The sequence below is a fragment of the Carcharhinus amblyrhynchos genome, chromosome 4 (genome assembly GCF_965287045.1).
Source record: "Carcharhinus amblyrhynchos chromosome 4, sCarAmb.v2.hapA, whole genome shotgun sequence".
Classification (NCBI taxonomy): domain Eukaryota; kingdom Metazoa; phylum Chordata; class Chondrichthyes; order Carcharhiniformes; family Carcharhinidae; genus Carcharhinus; species Carcharhinus amblyrhynchos.
In genome coordinates, this window is record NC_137327.1 from 29,914,259 (window position 1) to 29,938,644 (window position 24,386).

The window sequence follows — 24,386 nt, forward strand, 5'->3', positions numbered from 1 at the left end:
AAAAATTAATGCAAAAATTAAAATCATCTTAAGGAAACTGAAAATGCTTCTGGCAATAACAGACTGCAGCATCTCAAAGTGCATTCTGATTTCTTTTAAGCAATAAGCACATTTATCTGGTGGCGCAGAGTGTGTGGGAGATGAACCCCGGATGCTTTCTTGAAGGTAGCTTCAATAATCCAAATTTATTGACGGCTGGAGGGTCCATCCACTTTGAAACAAATAATCAGACTTTTAATATTTTTTTTGCAGATATAGAAGTCGCTGTTTTGAAAGTGACAGGGTTGGCAATTTACACTATCAATTTTTTGCAAAAAAAAATCAATAAATATTGCGCAATACCACCCTGTGTCATCTTTAAAAAGCAGCTGTTGTTCAATTAACCAAGTTTTAGACAGGCAGTTATTTACTAATTCAGAGCAAGAGTTGATGTCATTAAAAGCAATGCTCACCCTAAACAATCCATAAACCATTCTACTCGCCCAAGTTTCTGCTTGCTGGGCACCACTTGAATGATTCAGTGTTACTGGCGGAAGAAAGAAAGCTTACAACACATAGGAAATAGGGAGTCAGATGTGTTTAATGTAAATATGCTGTCAGATCCCTTTCAGTAAATGACATGAGCAGATGATTAACAGTGTTCTCAATAGTTTTTTGCATAATCTGCCAATTTAGTGGAACACTTCAACTATTCTCACAGAACATTAATTTTGTCATTTAAGATTTTGTAAATGTTCAACTATGAAGCTGTTATACGAATAAAACTATAGTTACTACTTGTAGCAGTAAGAACCTATAAATCCCCAGATCGCTACATACTTGAATGCATTCTTGCTGGACAAGAAGAGTAGTTTTAGGGAGATAATATGCATTTTTTTTACTCTGCGCAGTCTACATATATCATACTTATTAAATGGAACTGCCAACATTGCTCATCATTATTTCAATGAAGTTTAAAAAAAAATTCAGACTAACGTCTTAATTTACATTTTCAGGACTGACATAAAATATCAGGGTCAGAACAGGTGGGTAAAGATTCTGAAATTTATACATTCTTCATTATTCTGTAATAGTGAGTGATTTTTTTTACGAAAATGAAAACAAAGCAACTTAAAAGAGATAAAAAGGGAATCCAAACTCATGTCCCTTGGGTGTTCTAAGATCTATGAGATTGTAAAAATTCTGTAGGATTTATGATTCATTTTATAGGTTTTTTAGAATTTATTAAAAAAAAGCTATGCTAAGAGCTTCATGGAGTCTGCAGAAATGCTCTGAATAATATCCTATGGAATATTCTGCACCGACTAACAAAGAGGGCTAATCTCCACTGGATTTGTGGGAAGTATCATTTTCTGTACTTCTCCATCCTGGCAGCTATGTATTGGTTTTACAGGCTTGTGATTCCATAAAGTGCTATTAAAAGATGCCTTCACTGTACAAACGTTTAAACCTAACAATAAGGTGCTGACATTCTCAAAACCTCTTCAAAATGTTACCAACGAACAAAGGAAAGTACAGCACAGGAACAGGTCCTTTGGCCCTCCAAGCCTGCGCTGATCATGATGACCAAACTAAACTTAAAAAAAACTTTTGCCCTTCCTCAGTCCATATCCCTCCCTAATCATGTACTCATCCAGATGCCTCTTAAATGTTGCTAATGTGCCTGCTCCTTAAAAGAGGCCACCAGCTCTGACAGCATGTCCCGGACACTTATCACTCTCTGAGTGAAAAATTCCCTCCGCACTTTCCCCCTCTCACCTTGAACCTGTGCCTTCTTGTAATTGACACTTACACCCTGGAAAAAGTCTCTGGCTGTCCACCCTGCCTATGCCTCTCATAATTTGTATCTATCAGGTTTTTCTTCAGCCTCTGTCTTTCCAATGAAAGCAATCCTAGTTTATTCAACCTCTCCTCGTAGTCAACACTCTTGAGACCAGGCAACATCCTGGTGAACGACTTTTGCGCACTTTCCAAAGTTTCCATGCCCTCCTGCTGGTGTGGTGACCAGAACTGCACACAATATTCCAAATGCAGCCTAACATGATTTCCCAACTCTTGTACTCAATGTCCACATCTTTTCATTTGGGATGGTGGAAGAACATAATTTGGAATCATACATGTGTGATGCATTGCATGTATAATGTAGTCATGCTTGTATATGACAGTGTATGTATGTATAGTGCAGTAACTCCACTTCTGCTATAATAAAGTAATAAAGAGAACAAAATTCCAAATGCACAAAAACTGAGTCAGGGCATGAACTTTGAAGATTTAATATGTTTTTTGAACTGGTAATGTGGAAAATAATGGGTCTTGAGATAAACAACTCTTCAGGGCCTGGTGGCTTTCCATGTTGGGGTACTAAGCAAAATAGAGGAAAAAATTGGAGATGCATTAGTCATAACATTCCAAAGATTACTAGTTTCAGAAATCATGTCTTTGGATTGGAAACTTGGAAATGATGCTCCATTATGTATGAAGGGCGGGAGGAACTTGATTCAGACTCACCAGTTTACCATCAATTGTGAAATAAGTTATTGGAATCTATTATGAGCAACAAAGTGACTATGCACTTGGATAGCCATCAGCATCAACGAGTATTAGCATGTGTTTACAAAGGCTAGGTTGTGTATGAGTAACCTGGTTGAACTTTTTGAGGAGGTGCATGGTGGACAGGGAAGTGTCAGTGGATGTTTTTGATGTGAATTTCCAGAAGACGTTACTTGATGAGTGTTGGCATGAGAGATTACTTGCAAAAATGAGTATGTATAGAATTGGAGGTAAACTTGTGACATGAATTGATAATTGGTCAGTAGGAGAATGAGAGTATAGGGATAAAGGAAACACTCTGGTAAGATATGATAAGTAGTGTTTCCTCAGGAACTGTACAATGGTCTCAGCTTTTCAGTGTATATAATGGGCCAGAATTTGCTGGCAACATAATGACGAGATTAATGCACACACTGTCATTAGTGATGTAAATCGTTTGGCAATTTGTGACGAGTAAGAGTTACCCTGCTGGATGATTTGCACCATTCTATTGTGAACTTTGCAAAAACAGCAGCCGCCCTCAACCTCCCCCATCAGTTTCAAGAAATTGCTGCATTTGTAAATGAATTAAGTTTCTGAACATTTCTAACCTTAATTTTTTTTCTTCCTTTTCCTTTCCATTTTTTCCTCTATATCTCAATTCAGTCTTTCCTTTGCTTTATTTCTCTTTCTGGTCCTGATCTGACCTTAACGTACAATATTTCCCTCTACATTCCTCTGCTTCTTTCTCAATCCTTAAATCTCATTGGTTAAGGATGGCTAGTTCTGTCATTCACAGAATTCCTAGATGTCCCATTGCCCCTCACTACATCATTGTCAGGTCAAATTTTCAGCAATTTCTGGCACAGCTAAACATTGAGCAGAAGAGTGAGGGAGAAAGTTGAACATGATGAGATAACCCGCTTCAGAAAATCCTGGGCTTTTAATGACTTAGATGAAGGCGTGGAGAGCTGTATATCCGGTTTGTAAGTGGTTGTGTGGAAGTTACAAAGATGCATGGACAGACTCAGTGAGTAGGCAAAATTGTAACAAATGGATTTCAACGGGGAATGAGTTTCCAATTCAAGAAAGAAAAATCAGAATATTTTCTGAATGATGAGAGACTGATCTGTGAAGGAGCAAAGGGAATTTAGATGTCCATGGACCACAGATACAAAATAACAAAGAGAGAAAAGCTAACTGGACATTGCCCTTCATCTCATTCAAAACTGAGGAAAGGATGCTTCAGTTGTGTAGAGCCTTGCTGAAATCCCACATGGAGTGCTTCATTCAGTGTTGGGCACTGTGCAGTATACTGGGTGGGAAAGCACAGATGTTCCCACTCTGATCTCTTGTTCATCCTTCACTCCCTTTACCTTATTATCAGTGACTGTGCCCTAAGTTGTGGAATTTGCTCTCTAAACTTCCCTACTTGTCTCTTTAAGCCCTTCCTTAAAACCTATCTCTTGGACCAAGCTTGTCTGAATTAACCTGATGTTTCCCTTTTGGTTCCATATTAATTTTTGTCTGATTATATCCTGTGAAGAGTTTTGTGATGTTTTGCTATGTTAAAGGTTCTGCATAAATGCAAGTTTCAATTGATTGTATCAGGGCTTATAGGAAGGATTAAGTTTTGAGGATTGGTTGCATAAACTTGGCTTCCACTCCCTTGAGTTTAGATGGTTGAGGAGTAATCCATTATGAGGTATATAAAATGATTAAGGGATTCAGTGTGGTAGATTTCTTCTGGTGGGGGAATCTGGAACGAGAAAATAACCATATGCTGTAGACCTAGATCATTTTGGAGTGAAATCGTGAAATATCTTCCTGTACAAAGTATAGCAGGAATCTGGAACTAGTTTCTCCAAGGCTGTAGATGCCCCATCAATTGAAACATTGGAGAATGTGATAGCTAGATTTTAGTTAGATAAGAATATCAAAGGATCTGGAGTGAAAATAAATAAATGAAATTGAGGTATGATCTAATTCAATAGAAGAATTCTATGATTCTACATATAAAGGCAATGAATGGTGAAGTTATGTTACTAAAACTATTTATTAAGGTAATCAGGATGAGATTGAAGTGCAGGAAAGATATTTTGTTTTAGGCCAAAATAAAGCCTTCACATCTAGAGTAGATTGTGCACGTGTGTATGGATGTTTCCTGATTTGAGAATTGAGTAAACATAGCCCCGATGCAATTTCCCCATAATCTACTGCTAATTGTATTCCTCTGGGTTGAATAGTGAGGTTGCAAAGTGCTGCTATGACTCAGGGATGTTTATGTAGGCTCTGTGGCAAGGCCTATCAAACAAAATCAGAATGTATTTATATAGAAACTCGTGCAGGAGTGAAGAATACAGCCTCATTGCAAGGTCCAGATAATATTTCAATTTTTATTTTGTAGCTTCTATTATCTGAACTCCACAATGCCAGCATCATATACTGAACTCTTACCAATGGAAGGTACTTATACGGTGATTAAAAACTTCTAGTTTTTTTACTGAATAGAATGGCAGTTCTTTTTAAAGTGAAGTTATTGTCATTTACAGTGAATTCAAATGTAGCAAAGCTCTGTTTATACTGCAAAAGTGATGATGCTCTGATTCATGTACTGAGAGACTGCAGAGAATGAAACTCCAAAACTCTATTACCAGCCTTCACTGAGAAATAAAATTTGTAATCTCTTATTGTTTAACCAATCTGGAGAAGTGGAATACACGTTTGGTAATAAGATTGGTTATTACTTTAATGTTTGCAAAGAACCTGTTAACTTTTAATGAATTCCTTTGTCCATTATTTTAAATAGATTAACAGCTTTGTTAGAATAGTGGACAAAGGAATTTGACATTTGTTCATTACTATTTCAACCCTGCTGAAAACAATGGATTAGTGTTTCTTGTCATGAAGAGTTTAATATCTCTCTGCAATGAGGCCTTCAGTTGGGAGCTAATAACAGCAGAGGCGTGATGGGCTAAGCTTTCTCCTTCGGTGTTTAATTTCTGTGATTCTACTGAGGACTTGAATATATAATCTATGTTGATAATTCAGTGTAAAACTAAGTGAGCTCTGATTTGTCAGAGATGGTTCAAAGACACTAAACCAAAGCTGCATCTGCAATTCCTCCGATTTGTTAAGTATCTCATGACATGATTGGAAATAGAGCAGGGAGTTTCAACACCTTAACCAATTGCAGCAAAATAGATTAACTGGGGTTTCATTTAATTTCTGTTGTGACATAGCTGTATAAACAAAAAACAGGCTGTTGCTTTCACCCACATTTTAACAGTGGTCAAAGTAATGTATGTCGTAATGTGGGCCGGAATTCTCTGACCTCGCCTGTGGCTGGGATTCCCCAGTCCTGCTGTTTTGAATGGAGATTTGGCTGAGTACCAAATTCTCTGTTCTCATACGATACTGGAGAATTCTGACCATGGGTTCTTTAGATATCTCAATTATGAGATCTTGAGACTTGAACGTTTAAGCATGGACTGTTTACTGTTAGTCTTTAACTATTTACAGATCCCAGGTTACTGTTATGCATGGAGCTGCTTCTCTATGCAAGTAGGCTGCCAAGGTGTTTCCTCTGAGTCTATTACCATGTGGGTTTATGCATCATACTGTGCGTTCGTGGTGCTATTCCCACATTAACCCTTGCCCTGCCGACCAAGCATTGCATTACAATGGCATGCAGGCCCCAGAACAATTCATTGGGTGGGATTTTCCAGCCGCGCTCAACCCAAAACCAGAAAATCCTGTCCGAGGCCAACAAACCTTTGCATGGTCTGCCCGCCCCCCCACTATGATTCCTATGGTGGGCGGGACAGGAAAATTCCCCCAACACAATATGAAGCACTTGGGATGTTTCTAACAAATTTGACAAATCACAGTTGTACAGTTGAGGTACAGATCATCACAATCTAACTGAATGGCAGTACATACTTGAGGAATCGAATGGTCTCCCTCTTATTTCTATGCTCCTCTGCAATATAAATCTAAACGTTGAGTTATGCATAAAAGATTACACTCCCAATAGTCACCCTGATCCCTTCTACAAGAGAATACTTCTTTTGAAAGAAACACCATTACAATCCATACCTAAATACAAATTTTATATAGAATGTATATTTAGTTACATTGCAATCATATTACAAGCAATATACTGTAGGAGTTCCTGTAATTCTCAAAATCAGAAACGCGTGGGGCCAGATTTTCCGAAATCGCCTGTAGCTGGGATTCTCCAGTCCCGCTACAGTGAACGGACATTTGGCTAAGCGCCAAATTCCGTGTTCTTGCTGGCAGTGTCGGCTGCACGGTTCGAGAAACAGGACCAGGATGTGGATTAAAAACAATCTAACTCTGAAGTTTGGTTCAGTTCTGCCTAAATCTGCCATTGTGTGTCTATCAGATGGTAGAATTAGGGCCTAAATACTTAACAAGTGGGCATTGGTTTCCATTGATTCATTGAAGGCTCAGTAATGGTTAAATATTGTTACAGATGTGATTTTCATTTTATAGTTGAGGAATTTAGAAGTATGATCATCGTTGTAAAGACAGGAAGGAGACTGAATGATAAATCATTACAGGAAGAATTCAGAAGATTAAACAGGGCTGTTAATTTGCAACAGTATTCACCAAAGGTGACACAAAATGAGCAAGAACCAGATTTTTCCTGAAATCCCTCCACTTTCTCCTTTTGAACTAGGGTGCAGTTTAATGGGTGGCTCCAGGAATGATTGTTGGATATTTTTAAAAATTTATTTATTAGCCACAAGTAAGGCTTGCAATGAAGTTCCTGTGAAATTCCCCCAGTCGCCACACTCTGGCGCCTGTTCGCGTCAATGCACCCTAACCAGCACATCTTTCAGACTGTGGGAGGAAACTGGCACCCGGAGGAAACCCACACAGAGAATGTGGAAACTTCACACAGACAGTGACTCAAACTGAGAATCGAACCGGGTCCCTGGTGCTGAGGTAGCAGTGCTAACCACTGTGCCACCATGCAGGACCGCTTGTTCATTTTAACCTGGGGGCGCTGTAGCCCACTGTAGGTCATTTTCTTTTATCTTGGCAGCTCAATACAAATTGAATCCAGGATCTTCCTGGTTTCTGTCCTAATCATTGATAAGCTCCCACGGTATTTAAACTTCTTTGATTAAAATCAACCTAATAACCGGGAGGACTTTGTTACATCGATTGAGTGCGGACGGGCATATAGAATAACAGACAGGCTTTGTGAAAACTAGTGAACTGGACATCAAGACTAGTGAGCAGTGCTGAAGTGAAACAAGATTACCTCCCAACTCTTTACTGTTGTGAATTTCTTACAAGAATGATGAGCTATAGTAGAAAGTTGCGTTAATTTTTCATCAGTAATATACTTGATAGCCATTATTGCAGCCTGGAGTACTCTGAAATGTTTACTTTTAATCTTAAAAATTTCAAGAAACCACTGACCTCAGAATTCTAAGAGTCAGGTTTTGCTGCTGCAAGTGCAGTGGGATGGATGCTCCAGCCATCATCCTGACATAATCCTGAGCCATTTCCATTAATCTGGGTTGGTACCGTTTGCATCGAGGTTGGGAGACTTCTACTCCATTTGGTCAAATTTAGATTTTTGTTGCAGCAATCGATTACTCTGTGATTAGAATCCAGCATGCTGAACTCTTACAGACCTCCTCCCCTGCAATGCAAGCATAGCAGCCTCATCCAGCCCTGTTAGCAGCACTGGAGGTGGACCGAGTGAGATTTCTGATGGCTGGCATTATCCTACTGATATAACATTGGCATGGAAGGAGGCAAGCGCAGGAAGCATTCAATGGTGGAAATTCATAATGCAGAAGAAAGGGGTTGGAGACCTTGGGTAACTAGGTCCTGTCCCATATTCCAACCAACCCAACAATTTACCACCAGTTTAACTCCTGTCAGCTCAATTCAAACATAGCCCGAATCAATAGAATGGAAGTTTTCTCCATAATGCAGCAAGTGGTGTTATGATTGGAGTTAGTTTGGCTGTTTTAATTCAGTTGTTAATAGGAATTATGCACATCATTCAAGTGCCCATGATTTGACAGAGGCTGCAAGATTGGTGAAGTAAGAAGTGGAAAAGCATAATAGTGGTTTATCAGGAAAGTACGGAATAGAAGTTAATGTTAAGGTGCATTGTTGAGGTTGAGTGCAAATGGTACATTATCTGATACAGCTCAGAGGTGGTTGTTTACCAATCATTATTTCCATCTCCAGGCCAATTTGGACCATGTTGGCTTGGATGGGGGTGAAGTCTGGTCAGTAGACTAAATACTTTTATTGTGGCAATAAGGAAATATTCGGATCTGAGTTAGAAACATGTTGCCAGTGGAAAATGTGCCAGTAAAATAATAACTTGCCTTTCAGTATAGCTTAGTTATGGTAGCGAGGAATGATCCAGAAATAAAGAGTTAATTGACTTTGTCACAGTGATGCTAAAGGCACAACAATTGCCTCAGTGGTCTTTAGGACAGTATTAGGCTGAGCTTTGATGTTGCGGTGATTGAATAGCCATACTCAGACCACAGTTGAATAATATCCAAGATTTTGTTGAAGTGGTCATCAACTGATCATATCTCAGTGAAGAAGTCAGTAGATTTAGAAAAATTAAGGTTTGAGGAATAGAAATTGACCGCAAAAAAGACAAAAAGAACTTCTCCAGTTATCATTTTTGTTGTGGCAGAATGCAAAGCATTTTTGCATAAGATAAAATGTAGCTATACATGAATTCCTACATTAAGTGATCTGTCCATTATTTTCCTCATTAGGGCAAGTCCTAAGTATCATATTAGTGATTTATTAGGAGAAAATAATCTGAGGTGGTTTCCCATTGCCTTCCTTGCAGTTTTTATCTTCAGAGCACCTTTATCCACATGAGCTAATATGTCCCACTTATCATGTGAAGATGCATGTACTCGCACTCAACATCACCCTAACATCCAGAGTTGGTGCTCTGGTCTCCACTTGCCGGGCAGTAGGAAGTTGGGCCAACCTTTCAGGCTGCGGGGTAGGAATAGCCAGCCGTCAATCCATACAGAAACAAAGACTCTATTCAATGTTAGTGCACTATTTCGAGACCGCACTTCAGATAGCTCCAGCAAGTGGAGACTAAAGTGAAGTGCATACCCTTCGCCCTCTGACTGAGGCATAATGGCTGCAACAAAGCAAAGGTCCCTATAGTGATTTGAGTAAGGTTACTTTTCCTTTCACAGGTCAGAACCTGGAAGAAGAAGAAGCGATAGCTTTGCCGGGGGTCTGTGCCAGCTTCTTCCCAGGGCACATGACCAAGGACAGTGATGCAAAAAAGAATCTGGCACAGGCTGTCTAGTTGTGGGTCAAGTGGCTGTCTTTTTTTGTCATCCAGTGATTTTTCAGGTAAAATGAGTTTGTAACTGATGCAGATGATTGAAGTAATAGATCACTACCATGAATAGATTGATAATTTTGACTGAGCTAAATACCACCCCAACCCCAATTAATCAGAGACTTGCATATTTTAATCTGTTACTGGCAGCAGTGTGATTTACCTAATGATTGGTTGACAGAGGAACCATCGTCAAGAATCTGTCACACCATCCACTGGAACATGGATATTGTCAACTCCCAGTTGCCATCTCCAAATGGAATACTACTTTGCACTGCGCGTGCAGCAATATGATTAGTGTCATGCAAGCAACACTTTAAGTGACTACAGATTTTCAACATAAGACTTAACACTTCCTTAACTAATACAGACCTAGAATTATCATGACTTATAAAAGGCTAGCCATACCATGTCCAAGCATTGATAATTTCTAGACCAACTACTGCAAAAAAAATCACTACAATAGATACTGTTGTAAGAGCAGATCACAGTAAGTTGATTTTAACCATTCAGGAGAAAATTCTTGTTTGTTGAAACCTAATAAAAATGGGGAGTTGATAGCCAGAAAGCTTCTTTTTATTGTATTTTCTAATGAAGTTTTAATGCATTTGCTACAATTGATTCAAAGGCTTTTAATGTGTATGCGTACACCATTCCTGAGCAAAGCAATATATTTCAAATGACATTCTTAGAGAGCTGGGACTGTGTAGCCCACATAAATAATGTCGGGATATGGGCTGTAGCACTAAATGTACAAAAGCAACATACATTTCTTTCAAGCATGTGGCTATATTAATAGCATTAAATAGATGATATTCCATTTATTACCCTGCACACGCTGGATTTTAAAGCTAGTGTATTAAGCATGAACCTGCTCAGCAGTCCTGCGGCTTCAGAATTCTCAGTCATTTCAAAACATTGCCAATAAATTAAGTCAAGGATGACCACAGCACTATAGTAATTGGCATCCTTAGAAAATGTACTGTCTGACATTAACTCCTTATTAATTCCTTAACCCCTTGCCTTTGGTTAAGATTGCAATAACTGTATCTAAGTTGCTGTTGAGTAATATTGTGCAAGGACAAACATTTCTATTTAATAACACATTAAACCTAATCATTTTGTTCATTTTAATATTGCTGTGTAGAATTCTGAGAAAAGTAAAAGGCACTTAAAACTGAAATCTGACTATTAAAAGAATTTAGCTAAATATATGAGAAGCTTCTATACAGAATAAAAATGATCAAACACTAGTGTAATGCCTCATAAGTTAGAAGTCAAATGTTGAGCAATGTATCAATAGGTCTGAACCCAAATTGTATTTATTACAACAGTATAGTATTAGATATATTGTGGAATTCTGAAGTAAAAATTGAATATTTGCTTATCTAAATTCTTCTTTGTTAACTTTGATAGAAAACAAAATCAGGGTGTAAATTAGACTGCAGATTCATTATCATGCTTCAGCCCCCCAGGTAACTTGACGTTTTGAAAAGTTCAATTTAGCGTCATATGGCCCGGGTGTTAAATTGCTTTATTATGTTAAAATTTTGTGGACATTTCATAATTTGCAGTGGATTAGAAAGGAATTCCCACGTTGCATGGGAGAAATAATATGAAGCAATTTCACCATATCCAGTCGCAGAGTGCACAGTGAGAAGTGCTACATGGTTGCTTGGATTAAAAGAGGAAGTACTTAACATCAAAAATGTATTGCCTTTGTGATATAATCCCATGATTTCAGACAGTTGGTTGGCAAAAAGAAACTGACACTGATAAGCTGCGATTACAGGATAGAAATCCTTCCTGGAAGACACTATTCTTGGGCAACATTGTCACTAAAAGTTAGCTTTAGGCTAAGACCATAGTTCTTATCTCAGACCAGTGCTCCTCTTGAAGGCGTCATCCAGTGTCCTGCTGTGGGAAATACAACATAACCACACGATGGCTTATTTTGAGGTTTCTAGTCTGTAGAAGTAGCATTCCTTATTCTACACTCACACCCTTCTTATATTAATCAGCATGCTATCAAATATTCAAGTGGGTGTTTGAGAATATGAAGTAGATTCCAGTCCAGAAAAGTGCCATGGAAGTTTTTTTAAACAGGGTTAGCTATTTCAGGAAGGTTGAAGTTATAATTCAGAACTGATTACTAACATTGCTGTTCAAATTTGAAAGCAAAAACAGTACTTTCACTTGAATTACTCAGCAGTACAGAAAGTTAGCATTTGTTGGGGAGAAAGAGGGGAGGAAAAGAGTTAGTAACCATTCCTATTTCTATCAAGCCAGATGTCCCGTTTAGACCAGATGTTTACTTTTAAGTTCCAGTAGTCATTCTTTCCATTCCAATCTGAAGCAGATTGTAGGATGGTGTTGCACTGGATATGGTCAGTGACAGGAGTTAGAGCATTCTTATGGAATGCTTATTTGCAGTTATGTGGTGACCGCATTTGTCAGAGCATTAGTCAATTGGATTATGCACCAATCGATTGCAGGTCTCTGTGATTTCTCGAAGGCTACAATGTACTTGCCTCTCCTAGAATACTCACACATTTTCTCAAGTCACAAATCCATTCATCTCACAATGTCAAATTGTAATAATTAAGCATTATTGATCTTAAATTCAATTAACTGCATTAACACTTGACTAGATCGAGGTGATTGTAGGGGCTGGCCAGACAGAGCATGTGCCGATACTTAACTCAACAATGCCCACCCGGAACTGTTAAAGTTTATGCTGTAAACTACAACAGCATGTGTGATTATTCCAGGCCCCAGACAGTTCCCACCCAGCAAACGGAACCTACACCTGCATCTCATTATAATTTTCATTTTTTTAAAATTCCCACAGACAGAGAGCCTGATTCCAATAAAGGCCTAGTTCTGCAGTTAGCATTAATCAAAGTAATTGCCTGGTAAGAAGTTAAAAAAAAGAGGTTAATGTTAATAGCTAGACTGAAGCAAATATTTCAGACTTTTGGTGGGGGATACCTGGTGAGTGTTTGTCTCTATTTGCAGATCTTTTGTTTCACTTCATTGGGAAATAGTGAGAATGATGTCTGTGGACATTGGGACAGGAGGGGGCAAGGACAGAAGCTGACAGGCATGTAACATGGCACAGTCAGCCAGCCCCATCCCACCTCTGGACCATAACTTGGGGGTGGGATGGTTACCTGCCCATGAGCAGCAGGTAACTAATTAAAGTAATGAAAGCCCAATTATTAGAGGTTAATTGGAATTTTCCAGTTGGCCTCTAGGCCCTTGCAGCAGGGCAGCTGCCTAGAGGTGGCCTCCTGGCTGCAGACTGGGTGGCAGGAAATGGGGACGTGCTCCAGGCAGGCTTCGAGGATCTACGTGACTATAGCTGCAGATGCAGGCTACTCTGTGGCGAAGTTTCTGCTACACATTGTGGCCCAGCTGCTGGTGACAATTTTTGAATGCAATAGTTTGAGAAGTGCTGAGAGGAACCCTCAAGGTGAAGACGCCCTCTCTCTGCCCTTTACTTACAAATGCAACCTACACCTCCCTCCGAGCCGGACGGTCATCTTTTGGCCTAATTGGATGGTGAGTGCTCCCTCCCAATCTTTTAGGTGGCCAGTTCAAGTAAAATCACTGCAGGGTGACTGTTACCGACACAGTGCAGAGTTGAGATCCTCAATTGATCTCATGCCAAAACCCTTTGATGGGTTATACTCCCCAGACATTATTGTTTGAGCTGTATATGCTGGCATCCTTCTCTGGTCTATTTTCTCCCCCAGAGATTCTGCGTCATCCTTAAAGAAACCTTTGAATAAGCAGTTGTTGTGCGAGTGAAACTCAATTCAAACCCAACAATCTAGTGTTGACTTTGTGCCATGCCCATGGCATCTGGGAGGTTAATTCTTTGAATAATGAGACCTTCCTTAGCCCCAGGCAATCCTTTGACCTGCATCCAATGAGTCACAAATAGGACACTAACCTGAAAACTAGAAAGAGGCACCCAGGAAAACAGGATAAATGTCCCAAATTAATCCCAGAAACATTTTCATCTAAAGCTCAGTTGACCTGATCCTGAAATGTTGAACTTCCTGCACAGTCCTTTTGTTTGGCAAATGTGTCTTGCAGCTTTATGGGATCAGTGTTCTCTGTTCAAGTCTTTGCCTGTGATTGTGTAATGATATTAGTCTGTTAAAGAGACTGGTGTGGGAATTAAATGCTCACAGCCACTCAACAGCACCTAGAGTCAAAGCCACAAATTACAACATGGCACCATACTACAGCATATATTTAATAAATTTCATGCATGTTTTACGTTAGTACTGTAAATGTTGTTGTTCTCTCTGTAACACATTAAACTAACGGTGCCAGAAATGAAGTGCATCTTCAAGAGGAACAGAATTCTTAGTATTGCCATTGTAGAGAACCAGCACTTGTAATTGAGAAGGCTGCTGATTACAAATCCCTTTTACACCCTCAGAAGTATTTTGAGGCAGAGTGCTGTCTGAATTACTTAAAATCTGGAGCATTGGTTACATGCTGTAGAAAAATTAAAGATGCAACTTTTGCAAGAGTTTGCAGCAAAATATCTATCAGATTAGAAGAATGTCTTGTCAGTCCCGAGTTGCCAGTAATACACACCTGAATATCATCCGACTGAAAATAAAAAATATTGTGTTCCTTTTCCTGTGTAGTTCAGATCATCAAGCTTTTACATAGGTTTACCTCTTAAAACGGACGTTGACAACAAGTTGGAAACAAGAAAGAAAGAGACGTGGAATGTGCTGTGCCTAAATTCTATGTTAGTGGGTTGAGATTGGAGACACTATTGATTTGAAATCCAATAAATGTTTTGAAGCATGAATTAAAAACTTTGAATGCTTTCTTTACGGAAGGACAGTGTATTGCTCTACTTTTTTACTGAAATTTAAAATGAAATTAGAAACAGGATTGTTCATGCTGAGTAATATGGGAGAAAATAGAAAATGCCACGCATTGTTCAGATGGAGCTTTTTAAAATGGCCATCAATCTTCCTTTCCTTCGCTCTATAATGATGTCATCCAGGAAATGTCACAAACTCCATTCCTCCAGCCTAAATATCACCCAATATTTGATCAACGTTCTTTGTAAGCACAATTTCATCCGCCAGTTCACCATCCTATCAGTTCACAACTTTAAAAGACAATAATATCCTACCAATATGTCATGCAACTTATGTGCGTTGTTAGGTTTGCAGCAAAACTGAATGACGAGATGATTATAGAATCTCTACAGTGCGGAAGAAGGCCATTTGGCTCATTGAGCTTGCACCAACAACAATCCCATCCAGGCCCTATCTACGTAACCCCACATGTTTACCTTGCTAATCCACCTGATACTAAGGGGCAACTTAGCATGGCCAGTACACCTAACCCACACATCTTTGGACTTCCTCACTAAACAATGGCAATACTTGAAGATGCACTTCATTTCTGGCACCATTAATTTAATGTGTTACACAGAGATCAATAAAATTGACAGTACCAACATAAAACATGCATGAAAATTATTAAATATATGCTGTAGTATGGTGCCATGTTGTAATTTGTGGATTTGACTAAAAGTGCTGTTGAATGTCTGAGCATTTAATTTCCACAGTCCAAAGATGGCTGAATTGCCTCCTTATGTACTGTAGGGATTCCATGAAACTGGAGCACCCGGAGGAAACCCATGTAGACAAGGGGAGAACGTGTAAACTCCACACACAGAGTTACCCAAGGCCGGAACTGAACCCGGGTCCCTGGCACTGTGAGGCAGCAGTACTAACCATTGTGCTACCATACTGCCTCAATGGTTGATATCATACAACTATACATGACAGTGCTAAAATATTACATTAATTTTTTTCTATATAAACTGTAAGGTAATGGTGCAAAGGAGAATGTATCCAGTAACAATGAAGAGATTGTTTTCTGAAAGAAGTTCTCATCGTTTGTTCCAGTTCCTAGAAACTGAAGTGCCTCTTTTTAAATCAAATTCCGATTGAAATATAGTGAAGCGATATGCTGGAGCTGCAAGTTACAGCAATGCCGAGTGATGGCACACAGAGAGTTCACGGTTGTTACTGAGCTGCCAATTTCAGGGATATTGCTGTGGGGAGCTGCCACCAGAGGCTAGACACTTTCCCATAGGGACCATCTCGCCAGTTGAGGTGGACTGGTTTTGGTAGAGGCCTGGACGCATGATGCCTTGCTGTTGAGACGTGATTGATGGGGATTGGGAAAAAAAAGGAGTGAGAGCAAAATATCAAAACCAGGTAGACTGACAAGAAAAAGAAAAATTCACAACGACTTTTTAAGTTAGTTTCTGAGGAGGAATCATTCACGTGTACGCAAATGGGTCCATTTCTACGTAAATATGAAAGCAGCAGCCTCTTTGCATGCTGCTGAGTGTACTTCTAAAATGTCAGCTTCAAATAAAGATGTATTTGTAAACCCCCATAATAATCTGTGAAGACATAATGATATTATTTGTCCCTGCACATACTCCTTTAGTTAAAAGCATGGCAACCCTGTCTTCTAAGGCATGCCATTTCTAAAGAAATCATTTCAGCAGTGGATAAAAATTTATTTCTCTTTTTTATTCTGTATGCATGGTGGCACAGTGGCTAGCACTGCTGCCTCACAACGCCAGGGAGCTGGGTTCAATTCCTGACTTGGGTTACTATCTGTGCAAAGTCTGCACATTCTCCCCATGCCTGCATGGATTTCCTCCGGGTGCTCCGGTTTCCTCCCACTGTCCGAAAAACGTGCTGGTTAGGTGCATTGGCCATGCTAAATTCTCCCTCATAGTGCCCAGATATGCGCCAGAGTGTGGTGACGAGGGGACTTTCACTGTAACTTAATTGCCTAATACTCGTAAGCCTACTTGCAACTAACAAATAAATTAACTAATATTTTGAAAGAAGGCTGGAAATATTTAGTAGTCAAGAACAGTGTGTGTGTAATTTGAACTGTCGACATTATTATGACTATCGGTAACGAAATGGACCACCAACAAGTTCAATTGTATTTTGTCAAAAGATAATTGGAAAATAAATAAATTTCACTCAACAGTGGAGCTACAACACACGTTCGATGAGTTAGCTAAGCCTGTCAGTGATGACGATCCCAGGTTTGATTCTCAGTCCGTGTTGAATTAGGTGACCTCAGCATTCAGTATGGAAGAATTAGCTCCAGCACACAAAACTGGCAAGAGTAAAGCATAGTTTTGGGTTCCCAGTCCCATGATCCAGACATCTGTGGCAGAAAACTGTCTGCATGTTGGCCTTGGGTGAGGGTAGAATCATCTGCCTGCAGTCCAGAAGCCTGCCAGAACCTTGTGCAAGGTTCGTGCATGAAAAATTGCCACTTGGGCAACCTACTGGAGGGTACCCAGCAACTGTGGCGTTATACTCCAGCAGTCAGTGACTTCCAGAAAGAGAGTGGGGGAGAAAATTGCCAGACAAAATTCAGAAAAGTACCAGATAAATTGATAAGAACATATGGTACCAAGAATTGATGTGAAAATAGGCTCACTAGATTCATGTGAAAGAGGAATTTTGTACCAGGCCTCTTCAATCACCAATAATAATCAGACCCTGAGTAGACAAGAAAGATTTTATGCAGCTTTTTGATCACATTATGGAGCTAGTTACATATTAAGGAGAGCCCAATCCATTATATTGTTTGACTGCCAATTTGGGAATGTTGGTTTGACATCAGGTGCCATTAAAGCAAATAAGCAAATGTTTCAACTTGTCCTGAACTGGACTGGACTAAAGTGGTGGAAGCCTTGCATAATTGAATCCTGGCATGATTTGATTTATTATTGTCACATGTATTAACATACAGTGAAAAGTATTGTTTCTTGCCCACGATACAGACAGAACATACCGATCATAGAGAAGGAAACGAGAGAGTGCAGAATGTAGTGTTACAGTCATAGCTAGGGTGTAGAGAAAGATCAACTTAACGCGAGGTGGGTCCATTCAAAACTTTGACAGCAGCAGGGAAGAAGCTGTTCTTGAGTCGGTTGGTACATGACCTCAGACTCTTGTATCTTTTTCTTGAAGGAAGAAGGTGGAAGAGAGAATGTCCGGGGTGCGTGGAGTCCTTAATTTTGCTAGCTGCTTTGCCGAGGCTTTGGGAAGTGTAGACAGAGTCAGTGAATGGGAGGCAGGTTTGTGTGATGGATTGGGCTACATTCACAAACTTTTGTAGTTTCTCCACCAGATCCTCTGTCTCATTCCTGTACTCTGTCTCGTCAGAGGTGAGACACAGACATGAACCTGTACTGAATTGCTTAACCACGATAGATGTGTCAAGCTCAAATTACTTTTTCCCCACTAGGTTGAAATTGCGCACACCTGCCACAACCTCCGTCAACCTCAGGACGGAATTGCGACGCTATAGCTCCAAACCACAATGTTAACTGTAAAATGCACTTACAGCTGGAATGGCAGCACTTCTCTTCCTCCTTTCACTAGCTAGCACTAGGAAAGGGACAGAAATTCCTCCAGCATGGCGACAATCCTGTTTCATTATCAAAACCCGATGTGAGTTACGAGTTAAAGCCTTTAAGGCATATCGGTAACATCATTCAGTTTACTTTATGAAAGTTAGTTTCTAGAAGGAAACAGAAAAAACAAATTAGGCTGTAGTTTCTATCATTAGATATGGTCTGTAGTTTTATTTTCCACACTTAAGAAGAAAATGTTATGGGTTATGTAAAAATATGCTAACTCAATAATCATACTAATTTTTAACCATGACAATGGTATTCAGAATTTCTGTATCCTAGCAACCTAGTGATTAGTTTGTCAATCGTGAAAAGCAGAATTCTACTGAGTAAAATATTTGATTCCATGCTTGATTCAACAAAATGATTTAAACCATTAGTGGAAGTCGAGTCACTCTGTTTTGTTCCTTGGAATCAGTGAATTACTTCATGCTGATGTACACTAAACAACTAAACCCTGCTCCTACTAAGTGTGGGTACTTGCTATACTGTAGAAGGGGAGGACTTTGTGATTAATGTTCCAAGGAGATTAAATATGATTTTCAGAAAAGAAACAACTCATCTTCCACAATGGGAAAGGAACATTGTAAGGATGAGGAAGATTCATTTTTCGTAATGGTTGGGAATATTTCTAAAGAAGTATTTAACCTATTGAAGACCACAACAGCATTTGTTAATTTATTGAAATTATAAGTTAATTTTTCTTTTAAGGTACCATTGGAAAATGTGGTTATTCCCTACATTTTGTAGTTTATTTTTCAGTGTAGGAATATATGGAGATCATTTCTTCCATGTTTTGCATGATGAGACACACAAATGTACGGTTACTTGAACAGGGAAGTGACCAGTCAGTAATCAAAGGGTTACAGTTTGTGTATAAGTGACAGGGCTCCACTGAAATCCATTACAAGTCGTGTCTTTAGTGTTTGCCAGATTGCTCTGCATTAAAAGGCCCTCACCACAACTGAAGCATCCACTAAAGCCTACAATATATTCATGTTTCAAGTGTTGTTTATTGTCTTGTTGACTACATGTCCTGCTTTCATGCGGAGCTTTCTGGGTCTGCATTTTCTTTTGGGCTCTTTACTTTCAGATATTTTTTCCCCCCCAAAAAAGTCCTGAGACGGTTTGCTGTAGTGCCTGCTCAGAGACACTTTGGCCTTGAATACTGGATGCTTCTGCATTGTCACACATTGTAGAACAAAAAGTAATATATCACCGTTTATCTTTTGGAAAATCAGAATTCATAAAGCTTTTACAAACCCCCTGTGATGGTGTAATTATTAATTACATATGTTTCATTCATAATTCTAAAGAAGAAGACAAATGGCAGTGAAATTTGAAGTGTGCAGTAATTTATTAGGCAATAAAATTGATGTATTCACCCAGCCTTCAAAATTCATCCGTTATGAAAAGTTTAGGGCCAAAGCCCAGCAAGGGGTTATGGGACAACCTCCCCTTGGGCACTGTATAATTTTAATAAACTAAAATGGCAAATATACAATTCCTTGGATAGTTGTGGTCATACACACTGCATTTTCTTAAACTGAGGATAGATGAAGGGTGACTGTGTTAATGTTTTCTGTTACAAACAGAATATGGTACTCCACACCTGATGCATGTTCAGAAGGAACATCAATTTCAGTGCAAATCAGCATGGTTTTGCTTCCAGTGTTATAACATACTAGTTTTTTGGGTATTCTGATTAATTAGTGACAACATTTTAAAACAATTAATATTGCTGAACTTGACTTTAAGGTAGAATCCCTCCCCCTCAAAAAACCAATAAAGCACCTCAATTTCCTTGTCCCTCCTTTTATGGTTTTTGTTATTTGGAACTTTATCTACTTTGATGTGAATGGAAAGCAGGACTGTTCACAACTGTCAAGGAGAAGAAATGGATTTGTTTCCAAATGTGAGGAGGTGAAAAATTGTGTCTTTGCAACATAAGCAGGTGGATGGAAGAGGTGTTTTGGCAATAGAAGTATTTCACTTCCAATCTTAAGGGTGTACGGGTGCTGGCTCAGTAGGCCAAATGGCCTCCATCTGCACTGCAGGGATTCTATGAACTTGTGGGTTCTGAGCTATTTGAATTTGCTGGCCTCCATTTGGTCTTTTTTGCCATTCTCTGTGTTACATACTGAATGGAATGCTACGTTGTTGGGGGTGCTAGTGCGTAAACCTGGTATGACCCAGTTCACTCAGTTTGAATTGTGCCTCCTGATGATAGATCGCAATCGGGCACCCTCTTCTGCTCAACTTGGATGATAAGCATTGATTGCCATTAAGTGCACAGTCTTGATCAGCCTGTAGGAGGCTTTGTCACAAGGATCATTTTCTTCAATGAAAAGGAAGAAGAAAATATACATTTTTAAAAAAAGCAAACAGGATGACTTGTCTGTCAACAGATTCTGACCTGCAATCTTTTTGGAGTCGTATTTCCTTAATGCATATAAATGTCTACTGTATATAAGAATGTAAAAGAATGGGAATAATAAGGAAATTTAATGCATTGTTTAGCGTTCAGTGCTCAATTTGCCTCACCATGCACTTGACCCCAAAGTGAGTTTTTGGCTCAGAGGTCGCATTCTGTCTCTGATTTAGTTTGAGGCCCGTTCCAGACCTCTCTATCAAATGGAAACTAGAATATAATCACTAAACACTGGCTGATATCCAGTGGGCATTTGTGTCTGTCTGGGTTTTGTGTCAGAACGTTTGGGTCCCAATCCAGATTGCCCATGTCAGCGCAGTGGTACTGTAACTAGCGATCTAGTTACAGTAATCTAGAGACACGGGGTAATGTTCTGGGGATGCTGGTCTGAACCCCTACCACGGCAGATGGTGAAATTTGACTTCAATAGAAGAATCTAGAATTAAAACTCTAATGATGAAACCATTGTCAATTGTTGTAAAAACTCATCTAGTTCACTAATGTCCTTTAGGGAGGGAGATCTGCCATCCTTACCTGGTCTGGCCTACATGTGACTCTAGCCACACAGCAACGTGGTCGACTCTTCAATGCCCTCTGAAATGGTCCACCAAGCCACACAGGTCAAAGGCAATCAGGGATTGGCAATAAATGCTGGCACAGCAGTGATGCCCACATCTGATGACTGAAGGCCTACTTGACTCAGGTGAGGGCAGGTGGCCAGCCCTTTAACCTGCGTCATGAGTGGACGGTGGAGTTTTTTCAGCCTTGGTTGCCTCCCACTTAGGCAGAACTACTTCGCAAATTAGAATGGTGAGCAAGGCAACTGGAAACCACCTCCAATACATGTGAAAGTTAAGTTAGAACCTTTCAAGGCACCAATCACAACAGATGAATGAGCGTTACTACATACATTGACTCTTCTTAGTGAAGTGAATAACCTGTAGGTAATTTTAAAAAGAATAGGATTCTGTGAAATTCTCTCCTGATCCCCAACTCCAGCAAATTCTTGAAAATTAATATTCCTCACAAAACACATCATTCAGCATCAAATCATCTATTTTCAAACTAAACCCCACAGACTCTAGGAAAGGTCATTGAGTTTTTGTTTGTTTGGGACACAGTATATAACTAGAGTATTGTATGCGAGAATTGATACGTATTTCTGTCTCTGTTGATTACATTTTACTGTATCTTTTGTACATACTAATTAACATTTTCTGCTTGGATTGTGGTGCTTTGCTTTGGCTAATACTATTTGTTAGAAGTGTGGGTGGGAGGCTTTCATTGATATTTGCACAAGGTCTCTGGGAATAAAACATTATTTTCACAAGGTGTATGACTACTTTCAGTAGGTCATATGAATGTGTCAATGTTTGCAGAGGCTCTTGGATGCACACCAGTAATTGTACGGGTGACACTGGGAGTTTGCCAGTATATACAGGGATTCCCCAGGAGTTTGACAATATTTAAAGGAGGAGGGAGGTGGAGTCACAAAAGCGTAGCAACATTTTCAGAGATGTGAACAATTCCAGTGGTCTCTTCGAGCTGTATCAGTAGTTGCATAGGGTCATAGAAGTACTTCCAATATTTTCAGTGCTGCCCCCCTCCCCCTGCATCATAATGTCAATATTTGCAGTAGGTTCCAGGAGTGTGTCAGTATAAGAATGTCCAGATGGAAATGTTAGAACAGTACTGCCGTAGGCAGTTCATAGGTGACACTTGCATGGTCAAGGTAGCAAAGATATGAAAACAGTATGAAAAATTCCATTCAGGTTTAAAATAGCTCAATTATTCTTAATATTAAATTTCCTCTTATTTCTGACTAACTGAGCTATCTTCTCAAGTATGTTTCCTGATCCGGGAGTCCTTTTTTTGCTGCTGTACTGTCTTGTTGATGCATTTTGCACATTGCAGTTCCTGTTCTGGGGTCATACCAGAGTATGAAAAACATCTGCATCTGCTTTTTCCTCATCATTTTGTCTCCCAGTTGTAAACAATAATTGTGTGTGGGGAGGGGGTTGTCGGGGGAGGGTGGGGGGGGGGGCACTGATCTTTAGCTTTTGAGTCTTGATTCTTTGTACGGTCCTATGGATTGGTCATTGATGATGCATGAAAACAGTCCTCTCAAACGATTACTGTAGGTCTGGCCTGTTTGTTGGAACATAATGAAAAAATTATTGCCAAACAGCGAAAAAAAATGTTACTGTTCCAATTTCTGGGGGAGGTGCCTGAACCTTTGCACAGCTCATGCATGATGCTAGTATTTGCAGTGATTAATCGCTGTTTTCTCACATGCTGTTTCTGCTAGTTTAAATTGGATGATGACATCATTTTGTTGGCACACACTGACTCTTCCAAACAACTGTTCAAATCAGAACCCTTCCTTCCCCCTCCCCAACCCCCAGACACCCACACTCCCCTGCCCGCCCACCCCCCCCCCTCACTCTTTTGCTTGTAAAATGTAGAGATTTGTTTGATTCCATCAAGTTGAGTCCAGGTTTGATGGAACTGATTATACAATGAGAATGATCTTCTACTGGAAATTTAATATTCGTCGCCGATGCATTTGAGAAAAAAAAGAACGCCACTAATGGTGAAAAATCTAAATGGGAGTGTGAAAACTATGTAACATAAACAACATACATTTTCATATATCTTGGTACTCTCCTGGGTTTTCAGGAGCATTTTATAAATTTATTCAAAGAAAATTACTGCAGCATGAAAACATCAAATCTTATACCAAAACTTGGCAATCTTGTTATTGTCATATTTTCCAAAAGCTTTTTTTCTAAACCCATTTCTGACATCTGCAGGCATGCATGCATTTCACTGTTTTGACAGAGTGAAGGTCTGATTAAAATGATGCACACTTAAATGTCAGTGGGTCGAAAGTAACATTCTTCCCTAAACCTGTATGTAGCTGTGATTAGTCAGTACAGGATTTCTCAACCATCTGTTCTTCCATAGCAGAATTTTTTGAAGAATGGAAGGGCAAATCTGAATGTAGCCCTCTAAATCATCATCAAAGGTTTTAAAATTTGAAGCCCAAATTTTAATAATCGATCTGTATATTTCAAGCTTTTTTTCCAAAGGTAGCATTTGGAATTAATATTCGGTTTACTAAAATGCAGCAATTTCTAATGGTTGGTATAATTTAAATTGTGACTGTCTCTGCTTGCAAATGCATTAGAGGTAGGAGAAGCATAAGACATATTAATTGACAGACAGGAACTGCCGTCTCTCAGGTTGATACATGTAATTTATTACTTTAGAAATGAATGCCACCTCCAGAATTTGCTTCATTAATTTCAAATTTAGTTTTAATTTCAAGCTGTTGCCCCTTGAGAAGAATAAGGTGGCAAATTATGTTTGAAGAGACGATTTTATGCACCCAAGAAACACTACATTTTAACTATCTAACTTTGCAGCAGATGTTACCAGTTATGATGTTTTGCCATATTTAATTTCAATCTGTACGAGTAGCAATTACCTTAAAACTGTTCTCTACTTCTTTCCTTTTT

General features: G+C 39.3%; 1 protein-coding gene across 1 annotated transcript in view; it reads left to right on the plus strand.

Annotated features, from left to right (window-relative positions):
- Window positions 1–24,386, plus strand: part of tshz3b (teashirt zinc finger homeobox 3b) — a 77,655-nt gene that overhangs the window by 47,469 nt on the left and 5,800 nt on the right. The gene's annotated exons all lie outside the window — the stretch shown is intronic.